Genomic DNA, 10,846 nt, shown 5'->3' with positions numbered 1-10,846 from the left:
CACAACCCGAGGATCCGGGAAGATCCCTTGATCCGGCCTCCGAAGAGGATCCAGACCTAAAGGTGGATTTGATTGATGGAGTGTTCCACCAGCTCAGCATACACAATGCTTTAGTCGCCATTACGTCTGACTACCCCCGTTTATGTCTGGCTTCCCAGGTGAGTACGACCAAAGTCCTGACACCGTTACTTTTTTAATGCTTATTCCTGACCACCGCGTACCAATGGTGCTTCGCAGGAGGTGCCTTTTCAGCGGGAAGCCGAGCCCGCGGTGACTAACCAAACGAGGTCAGTGCGGCCTAGCAGGCGGAAGAGGAGTGCGGCGCGAATCGAAACGCCGCCGCAAAGGTATGGAGCACCATTGTCCTTTAAGGGAAAGACTCCTGGGAGGTATATTAATGCTCATGATTCTTCCAGGAGAAAGAGCGCTCGCCGGACTGAGTCCGGAGAGGGTGCCAACCAAACCTCCACCAGCCAGGCTCGAACGCCTGGTCCGGAGGGGGAGGCAAGTGTAAGGCGCGAGCCGGATGCTCCTCCAACGGAGGATGCCGACAGGTTGTCCGCCACCAGGTCTGAGGTGGAGAGCGCCATGAATCACAGGCGCCATCGGACAGTTCTTCATGACGCGTGTTTTTCCCCAGAGGCATTGAATGCCTTTAATGCGAGAGACGCGCACCTCCGTGCTGCTCAAGATGGTTTAACCAGAGCCACGGAGCAGTATGTAAAAGACATACGGGTGAGGAATTTTAATAGTTATATATGCCAGTATCCCCCCGAGACTTAAAATAGTTAAACTAACTGATTTAAGGATCATTTGTAATGCAGGATCTTACCGAGAAGAATACCCACCTGTCCCAGGAGCTTCAAGAATGCAAGGCCCAACTTGAGGCCGCACTAGCCGCTGCCGGGGGAGCCACGGAGACCCCCTCTGGTAATTCATGTTTTGAAAAGAGAAGTAATTTATGAAGTGCGGCGTGTGTGTATAGTCTGACAATAATATTGCAGAGGGTGCAGGACTAGATCCGGACAAGCAACAGTTGCTGCGCCAGTTGAAGGCCGGCGAGAGGGTGCTTTTGAGGGTGTAGCAGGAGAGGAACAAACTCCAAGATGCCAACACCCAGCTGGGCGAAGAACTAAAAGATGTTCGGGTCCAGCTGTCTAACTCCGTAAAGGAGAATCGGCGGCTTCGTCGCAGCATTTATAGTAAGTGCTTGAGCAAACTCTTTTGAAAAGAAGAGTTCGGCGAGGAAGTCGATTGACAGAAATGTGTTTGTAGGTGTGCTCACGGGTCGTCCGGCGGAGGAGATGCCTGGTTCCACGGGAGACCTTCTTCCCGAGCTGCTGCAACTACACGAACGTGTTCGGCAGGCGATGAGCGGCGTCGTTCAGGCCTTATGGCCTTCCGTCTCCCTACCCGAGGGCCTTGGAGGGCTTGCTGAGAAGCTTCAGGGAGTACGGCGATGTCTCCGTCTGTGGAAGATATCGGCCTGCCGTCAAGGCGCCAGGGAGGCCTGGGCCATGGTGAAGACGCGGTACCCGAAGGCTGACCCAAACCACATGGCCGAGGTCGGACCTGTGGGGCCTGATGGGAAGGAGATCCCTGTGAGCTTGATGTACGGCCAAGTAGAGTTGGCCGCGAAATATTCCCAACAGGACTGTAAATTAGACAGCCTGTTAGATGGGATTGAAGAGGAGTACAATCAGTCAGCTTGACAATGTAATTTAAAAATGACATATAGAATGCCTTCTAGCCGGATTGTAGATCATCTGTCTTTGCGGACCTTTTCGCTTCAACCTCGGGACCCAACAGTCCGGAGTGTGTCTGAACACCCTTACGGTTATAAAAGAACCGGGGCGTGCATGGAGACAAGGCGTAGGGGTCATAATTGCTTTATCAGACAAGTGCCCAGCTAGCTATGTTATATTACATGGTTAGTAAGAAACATCTTCCAGGGAGAATAGTTCCGTTAAGGGTTCCTTTCCCTGGGAGGCATGCCCTAAAGTGCATGTCCGGACTGCAAAAATAGCAGAAAAAGCATCTGGGGGCAGATAAATAAGTAAGTAATAAATCATCTTTCAGGTCACCGACCGAATATTCCTTTAAGAACGCTAGCCTTCGGCTTCACCCAGTCCGAGGTACACATCCGGCTGACCCGACAGTAACAATCGCAGAGGTGCTCCCTTTACCTCCTAGCCGAACAATCGGGAACGTAGGGGTAAGCACAGGAGCCAGGCAACCCGGCTTGGCCAAAACTTAAGTCATATCGATGCATATAATGGTGATCAAAAGGTACATGCGGAAGTATGACACATGTGTTGGGCATGAAGCCCGTAGAAATAAGCTTCTGTTAAAGAAGCCCCCAGGTATAACGAGTGCGAGTAGCACATCGAGTGAGTGCGAACAAAGCGCAGATCAGCCCTCAAGGGGTTTGTACTGAAAGAGGGAGGAAAAAGGAGGGAAAACAAAGATAGCGAAAAAAATGAAAGGTGGACAGAGGAAGGAGACGAACCCTGAGTCCGGCGTTAGGCGTAAAATCTTCGGAGACGGGCTGCATTCCATGGGTTTGGCTCGAGTCGGTTGTCAGATGCGTTGCGTAGACGGTATGCACCGCCGGTAAGGACTTGGTTGATAATGAAGGGACCTTCCCATTTGGGCTTAAGTTTGTCCTTTTTCTTGTCCGGCAGGCGTAGAACTAGCTCGCCAACATTGTAAGTTTTGGCCCGTACTTCTTTGCTTTGATATCTTCGAGCCTGCTGTTGATAGAATGCGGAACGGGATTTTGCCACGTCCCGCTCCTCCTCCAAAGTGTCCAAACTATCCTGCCGATCCAACTCGGCTTCCCTTTCCTCGTACATGCGCATGCGAGGTGAGTCATGAATTATATCGCAGGGCAAAACTGCCTCAACGCCGTATACCATAAAAAATGGTGTGAATCCAGTTGTGCGGTTTGGCGTGGTCCGCAGCCCCCAGAGTACGGAGTCGAGCTCCTCTACCCAGTGCGTGTTAGATTCCGTGAGGGGCCGCACTAATCTGGGTTTGATGCCGCTCATGATTAGACCATTTGCTCGTTCCACTTGACCGTTAGTTTGAGGGTGGTAGACTGAAGCGTAGTCGAGCTTGATGCCCATGTTTTTGCACCAGAGTTTAACCTCGTCGGCCGTGAAATTCGTGCCGTTATCAGTGATGATTCTGTGGGGGACGCCAAAATGGTGTACTACCCCGGATATGAAGTCTATCACAGGTCCGGATTCTGCCGTTTTAACCGGCTTGGCCTCTATCCATTTGGTGAATTTGTCCACCATGACCAATAAGTATTTGTGCTTGTGGGTTCCCCCTTTAAGGGGTCCAACCATGTCAAGCCCCCAGACCGCGAACGGCCAAGTGATGGGTATAGTTTTGAGGGCGGTGGGTGGCATGTGGCTCTGATTAGCAAAGAGCTGGCAACCGACGCATCGTTGGACTAAGTCCTGAGTATCTGCCCGGGCGGTCGGCCAATAAAATCCTGTACGGAAGGCCTTGCCTACAAGGGCCCGGGCGGCGGCGTGGTGCCCGCCGAGTCCAGCGTGAATTTCAGCCAGGAGATTTCGCCCTTCCTCTTCGGAGATACACCTTTGAAGGACTCCGGTTGTGCTTTTCTTATAAAGTTCTCCCTCATGGACCTTGTAGGCTTTAGATCGCCGAACTATGCAGCGGGCCTCGTTTTGGTCTTCGGGAAGTTCCTGCCTGATTAAGTAGGCTAGGAATGGTTCCGTCCACGGGGCAATTACTGCCAGTATTTCGTGGGCTGAATCTGTTATTTCATTGGCTGAGCCACCGATTGTGTCAGAATGTTCTGTGTTAGGCGATGCAGTTGGTTCCGGATTGTTATTTTCGGACTCCTCTTCCCATAATACGGATGGCTTAAAGAGCCGCTCCAGGAAGATGTTTGGAGGGACGGCGTCGCGTTTTGCGCCGATGCGTGCCAACACGTCTGCTGCCTGGTTATTATCCCGGGCTACATGGTGGAATTCGAGTCCTTCGAACCGGGCTGACATTTTTAGGACGACGTTACGGTAGGCTGCCATTTTCGGATCCTTGGCATCAAAGTCTCCATTTACTTGGGCTATTGCAAGGTTTGAATCTCCGCGCACCTCTAGGCGTTGAATACCCATGGAGATTGCCATCCGGAGGCCATGTAGAAGGGCCTCGTATTCGGCTGCATTGTTGGAGTCCGTGTACATTATTTGAAGCACGTATTGGACCGTGTCTCCGGTGGGGGACGTCAAGACGACGCCAGCCCCCAAGCCAGCCAACATTTTGGAGCCGTCGAAATGCATGATCCAATTGGAGTATGCGCCGTACTCTTTAGGGAGTTCAGCTTCGGTCCATTTGGCGATGAAGTCAGCCAAAACTTGCGATTTTATAGCTAGCCGTGGTTTGTAGGTTATGTCAAATGGTAAGAGCTCAATGGCCCATTTTGCAATCCTGCCCGTTGCGTCGCGATTGTTTATAATATCGTTGAGAGGTACTTCGGAGGCCACCGTTATGGAACACTCTTGAAAGTAGTGTCGCAGCTTCCGGGATGCCATGAACACCGCATACACTATCTTTTGATAATGTGGGTAACGGGACTTGCATGGAGTTAAGACAGTGGATACGTAGTACACTGGTTTTTGAAGAGGGAATTTGTGCCCTTCTGTTTCTCGTCCGATGACGAGTGCGGCGCTGACAACTTGATGTGTTGCCGTGATGTATAATAACATAGGTTCGCCCAGGTTGGGCGCGGCCAGGACCGGATTTGTTGCCAATACGGTCTTAATTTCTTCGAGTCCGGCTGCGGCAGCATCCGTCCATTCGAAGTGTTCGGTGCGCCGGAGGAGGCGATAGAGGGGCAGTGCCTTTTCTCCCAAATGGGAGATGAAGCGGCTTAGAGCCGCCACGCATCCAGTTAGTTTTTGTATTTGCTTGAGGTCTTTTGGGATATCCAATTGTGACAAAGCTCGAATCTTGGCTGGGTTTGCTTCAATTCCTCTACTGGATACAATGAAGCCCAAGAGCTTTCCGGCTGGTACGCCGAAAACACATTTTTCCGGGTTGAGCTTAATGTCATATGCTTGGAGGTTGTCAAATGTCACCCTCAAGTCGTCTACTAGAGTTTCGACGTGTTTGGTCTTGACGATCACATCGTCTACGTATGCCTCTACCGTCTTGCCTATCTGGGTAGCCAGACATGTCTGAATCATGCGCTGATATGTTGCGCCGGTGTTTTTGAGTCCGAAGGGCATTGTGTTGAAGCAGAATGGTCCGTATGGAGTAATGAATACTGTTGCGGCCTGGTCTTTTTCCGCCATCTTGATTTGATGGTATCCGGAGTATGCGTCGAGGAAGCACAATGAATCGTGCCCTGCGGTAGCATCGATGATTTGGTCGATGCGAGGGAGAGGGAAAGGGTCCTTTGGACAGGCCTTGTTAAGGTCTTTGAAATCGACACAAAGGCGCTAGGATTTGTCCTTTTTGGGTACCATTACCAGGTTGGCTAGCCAGTCCGGATGTTTTATATCTCTGATGAATCCGGCTTCTAAGAGCTTGGCTAGCTCCTCTCCCATTGCCTGTCTTTTGGGTTCGGAAAATCGCCGAAGAGCCTGTTTGACTGGCTTAAATCCTTTTAGGATATTTAGGCTGTGCTCTGCCAGCCTGCGTGGGATTACTGGCATGTCTGAAGGGTGCCAGGCGAAAATGTCCCAATTTTCCCGAAGGAATTCTCGTAGTGCGGCTTCTACATCAGGATTTAATTGTGCCCCAATGGAGGCCGTCTTTGTGGGGTCCGTTGGATGGACCTGGAATTTGACTATTTCATCTGCTGGTTTAAAAGAGGTGGACTTAGACCTCTTATCGAGTATCACATCGTCCCTATCCACCGTGGAGCGCAGCGCAGTGAGTTCTTCTGCCGCTAGGGCTTCGGATAATGCCTCTAGGGCCAGTGCGGCTGTCTTATTTTCAGCGTGGAGTGCTATATCTGGATCACTGACGAGAGTGATTATTTCATTGGGCCCGGGCATTTTGAGCTTCATGTACCCATAATGGGGTATAGCTTGGAAGATTGTGAATGCCTCTCGCCCTAACAAGGCGTGATATCCGCTGCCGAATGGGGCCACTTGGAACGTGACCTCTTCGGACCTGTAGTTGTCTGGCGAGCCGAACACTACGTCTAGTGTGATTTTTCCTGTGCAGCGTACTTCTCGACTAGGGATTATTCCCCTGAAGGTTGTGCGGCTTCGCTCAATGCGGCTCCAGTCAATTTCCATTTTTTGAAGGGTTTCCTCGTAGATGAGGTTTAATCTGCTGCCGCCATCCATGAGTACCTTAGTAAGACGAAAGTCGTCCACTATCGGACTGAGGACCAATGCGGCTGGTGCTCGAGCTGTTCGGAATTTAGGTTCATCGCTGGCATTGAAGGTGATAGCCGTGTCGCTCCATGGATTTGTTGTTGCTACTTGGTAGACCTCGGCAAGGCTGCGGATTGTTCGCTTCCGCATGTTATTTGATGTGAAAGTCTTGAAGACTGTTTATACCATACTGGTACTGCTGGGCTGGTTGCCCGGGGCTAGAAAGCCTTCGCCACTTTTGGCCACCTGCCGTAGTATCCAACATGCTCGAAGGCTATGTGTTGGAGTGGCGCCCTCCGTACTGTGGATTTTGCAGGGTCCGTTGAGCCATCCCTCCAGTACGGTTCTATGCCCTCTAGGGTTTTTTTGCTTTTTGGTTTTTAATCCAGGTGCTTGAGTATGACTCACCCTTTTATTTTGGACTGCGGTTGTATTCAGGGCCGGATTGTCCCAAAACCTGGTTTCGGTTTTCCAGGCACTCTCCATCGCATAGTATTTTTGTACAATGGTCGCTAGGTCGGCGAAGCGTGTAACTTCGCGACGACTTATGGCGTTTATGATTCCCTTGTCCATGCAATTGTTGCAGAAAATTGAAATCGCGCTTTCTTCACGGCAGTCCTTTATCCTGTTTATAACCAGGAGGGATCTGGCCCAGTAATGATGTACGGTTTCATCGGGCTCTTGCCGTATTTGAGATAGATCGCTTATGTTTGGGTGGGCGGGTGGAATTAAGTACGGAACCCCGCCCGATCTGAGGCTCAAAGGCCAAGAAGTTTCCGGATTTGGAAGCCTGGTTTGTTGGATGCTTTCCAACGGATCTGGTCCGTTACCTGACTTTAGGTTTAGTATTTGATTGATGTCCGTCCCTCCGCGGGAATCCGGCATGGAGGGATCGGGAATCCGGACATAGCTGGTTTTTAACGTAGAAGAAGAGTCGCCGCATTGTTCCTCTACCACAACAACGTGGTGGGTAGCCTGGGGAGAGTTAATTTCTCTCAGATCGGTTTTAAGCCCAATCTGATCGTAGTCTGTAGCGACTCCCAGGACGGCGATGCGATCCAAGAGCTCGTTTACGAAGGAGAGCTCCATCGGATCTAGCTGCTCGGCAAATTCCGAGCTGACGTGAAGATCGCTTTTGATGACCTGAGAGGTCATCGTCGGAGCGGTGGCCGAACAGGCGGTCATAAGAAAATGACCTAGCCGGATAGTTTGGTCGGCGGCCAAAGCTCCCTTGATGACGATGCCGTCTTTAAAGACGGGAAAAGGCATCCTTCCTGATTGCGATGGCACAGAGGAACTCTCAATGAAAGCACCAATGTCGGTGTCAAAACCAGCGGATCTCGGGTAGGGGGTCCCGAACTGTGCGTCTAGGCGGATGGTAACAGGAGACAAGGGGCACAATGTTTTACCCAGGTTCGGGCCCTCTTGATGGAGGTAAAACCCTACGTCCTGCTTGATTAATATTGATGATGTGTGTTACAAGAGTAGATCTACCACGAGATCAAGGAGGCTAAACCCTAGAAGCTAGCCTATGGTATGATTGTTGTTCGTCCTACGGACTAAAGCCATCCGGTTTATATAGACACCAGAGAGGGCTAGGGTTACACAGAGTCGGTTACAATGGTAGGAGATCTACATATCCGTATCGCCAAGCTTGCCTTCCACGCCAAGGAAAGTCCCATCCGGACACGGGATGAAGTCTTCAATCTTGTATCTTCATAGTCTTGGAGTCCGGCCGATGATGATAGTTCGGCTATCTGGACACCCCCTAGTCCAGGACTCCCTCACTCTTATTTATCAAAAAAGGCTACAAACGATCCCCTATACTTGTGGGTTATCAAGACTGTAGGATCAAAACTAAGTCTAGAAGGGGGGTGATTAGAGTACTTCGCAAAATAAAAATCTATCATCTTCTCGATTTTAGTTGTGGGCAGATTTTAGCAACTAGCACAAGTCAAGCAATCAACAACAACAACAACAACAAAGCCTTTAGTCCCAAACAAGTTGGGGTAGGCTAGAGGTGAAACCCATAAGATCTCGCAACCAACTCATGGCTCTGGCACATGGATAGCAAGCTTCCACACACCCCTGTCCATAGCTTGCTCTTTGTCGATACTCCAATCCTTCAGGTCTCTCTTAACGGACTCCTCCCATGTCAAAATCGGTCGACCCCGCCCTCTCTTGACATTCTCCGCACGCTTTAGCCGTCCGCTATGCACTGGAGCTTCTAGAGGCCTGCGCTGAATATGCCCAAACCATCTCAAACGATGTTGGACAAGCCTCTCCTCAATTGGTGCTACCCCAACTCTATCTCGTATATCATCATTCCGGACTCGATCCTTCCTCGTGTGGCCACACATCCATCTCAACATACGCATCTCCGTCACAGCTAACTGTTGAACATGTCGCCTTTTAGTCGGCCAACACTCCGCGCCATACAACATTGCGGGTCGAACCGCCGTCCTGTAGAACTTGCCTTTTAGCTTTTGTGGCACTCTCTTGTCACAGAGAATGCCAGAATCTTGGCGCCACTTCATCCATCCGGCTTTGATTCGATGGTTCACATCTTCATCAATACCCCCATCCTCCTGCAACATTGACCCCAAATACCGAAAGGTGTCCTTCCGAGGTACCACCTGGCCATCAAGGCTAACCTCCTCCTCCTCACAGCTAGTAGTACTGAAACCGCACATCATGTACTCGGTTTTAGTTCTACTAAGCCTAAACCCTTTCGATTCCAAGGTTTGTCTCCATAACTCTAACTTCCTATTTACCCCCGTCCGACTATCGTCAACTAGCACCACATCATCCGCAAAGAGCATACACCATGGGATATCTCCTTGTATACCCCTTGTGACCTCATCCATCACCAATGCAAAAAGATAAGGGCTCAAAGCTGACCCCTGATGCAGTCCTATCTTAATCAGGAAGTCATCGGTGTCGACATCACTTGTACTTCTCTATGTTGTCTGCACTCCTATCCAGGTATAGGCGTCTGAAGCAATCTTTCTTCTCTTCAAGCGCCTTCTGGACATCATCATTCCACCACCAGGTATCCTTATCTTCGCTTCTCCTTCCCCTGGACACTCCAAACTCCTCTGAGGCCACCTTACGAATGCAAGTCGCCATCTTCATCCACACATTGTCCGCATCCCCTCCTTCCTTCCAAGGGCCCTCCTTAAATACCCTCTCCTTGAACACCTGAGCTACCTCCCCCTTGAGCTTCCACCACTTCGTTCTAGTGACCTTGGCACGCTTATCCCGCTGGACACGAATCCGAAAGCAGAAGTCAGCAACCACCAGCTTATGCTGGGGTACAACACTCTCCCCAGGTATCACCTTACAGTCTAGGCACGCACGCCTATCTTCTCTTCTCGAGAGGATGAAGTCAAGCAATCAACCTACACATGAAATTCTAAGAGTGCAGCAAGGAAAGTAAAACATTTCATATGAAGGTAAAGGGAAGGGTTTGGAGAGTGCAAATGCAATGGAGACACAGAGATTTTTGGCGTGGTTCCTGTTGGGGAACGTAGCATGCAATTTTAAAAAATTTCCTACGCTCACGCAAGATCCATCTAGGAGATGCATATCAACAGGAGGGGGAGAGTATGTCTATGTACCCTCGTAGACCGAAAGCGGAAGCATTTGATAACGCGGTTGATGTAATCGAACTTCTTCTCGTTTCGACCGATCAAGCACCGAACGTACGACACCTCTAAGTTCTGCACACGTTCAGCTCCATGATGTCCCTCAAACTCTTGATCCAGCAAAGTGTCCAGGAAGTAGATGAGTTCCGTCAACACGACGGCATGGTGATGGTGATGGTGAAGTAATCCGCACAGGGCTTCGCCTAAGCACTACGAGAATATGACCGAGGGTGTAATCTATGGAGGGGGGCGCCGGACACGGCTAATAGATGTTGTTGTGTGTTCTAGGCGCCCCTCCCCATGTATATATAGGTGGGAGAGGGAGGGGAGCAGCAAGGGGCGCCCCAATAGGAGGAATCCTACTTGGGCGCCTCCCCCAATTCAGCATCTCCCCTTCCTTATTCACCAGAGGGGAAAGGAAGGAGGAAGGAGGAGGGAAGGAAGGGGCCGAATCTCTCCCCTTTCTCTCTTCCTCTCTTTCCTTCCCCTCAGCTATGGCCCATATGGGGGTGCATCTGCCCCTACTGGCTGATGTGTTTCCCCTCTTGGCCCATTAGGCCTATATCTTTGCTCGGTGGGTGCCCGGAACCCCTTCCGCTGACCCGATATGTACTTGGTACCCTCCGGAACACTTCCGGTGTCTGAATACCATTATAATATATATCAATCTTTACCTCTCGACCATTTTGAGACTCCTCGTCATGTCCATGATCTCATCCACGACTCCGAACAACATTCAGTCACTAAATCACATAACTCATATAATACAAAATCGTCATCGAACATTAAGCGTGCGGACCCTATGGGTTCGAGAACTATGTAGACATGACCGAG

The sequence above is a fragment of the Triticum dicoccoides genome, chromosome 3B, assembly GCF_002162155.2.
Source record: "Triticum dicoccoides isolate Atlit2015 ecotype Zavitan chromosome 3B, WEW_v2.0, whole genome shotgun sequence".
Taxonomy (NCBI): Eukaryota; Viridiplantae; Streptophyta; class Magnoliopsida; order Poales; family Poaceae; genus Triticum; species Triticum dicoccoides.
Note: the sequence above shows the minus strand (reverse complement) of the source record.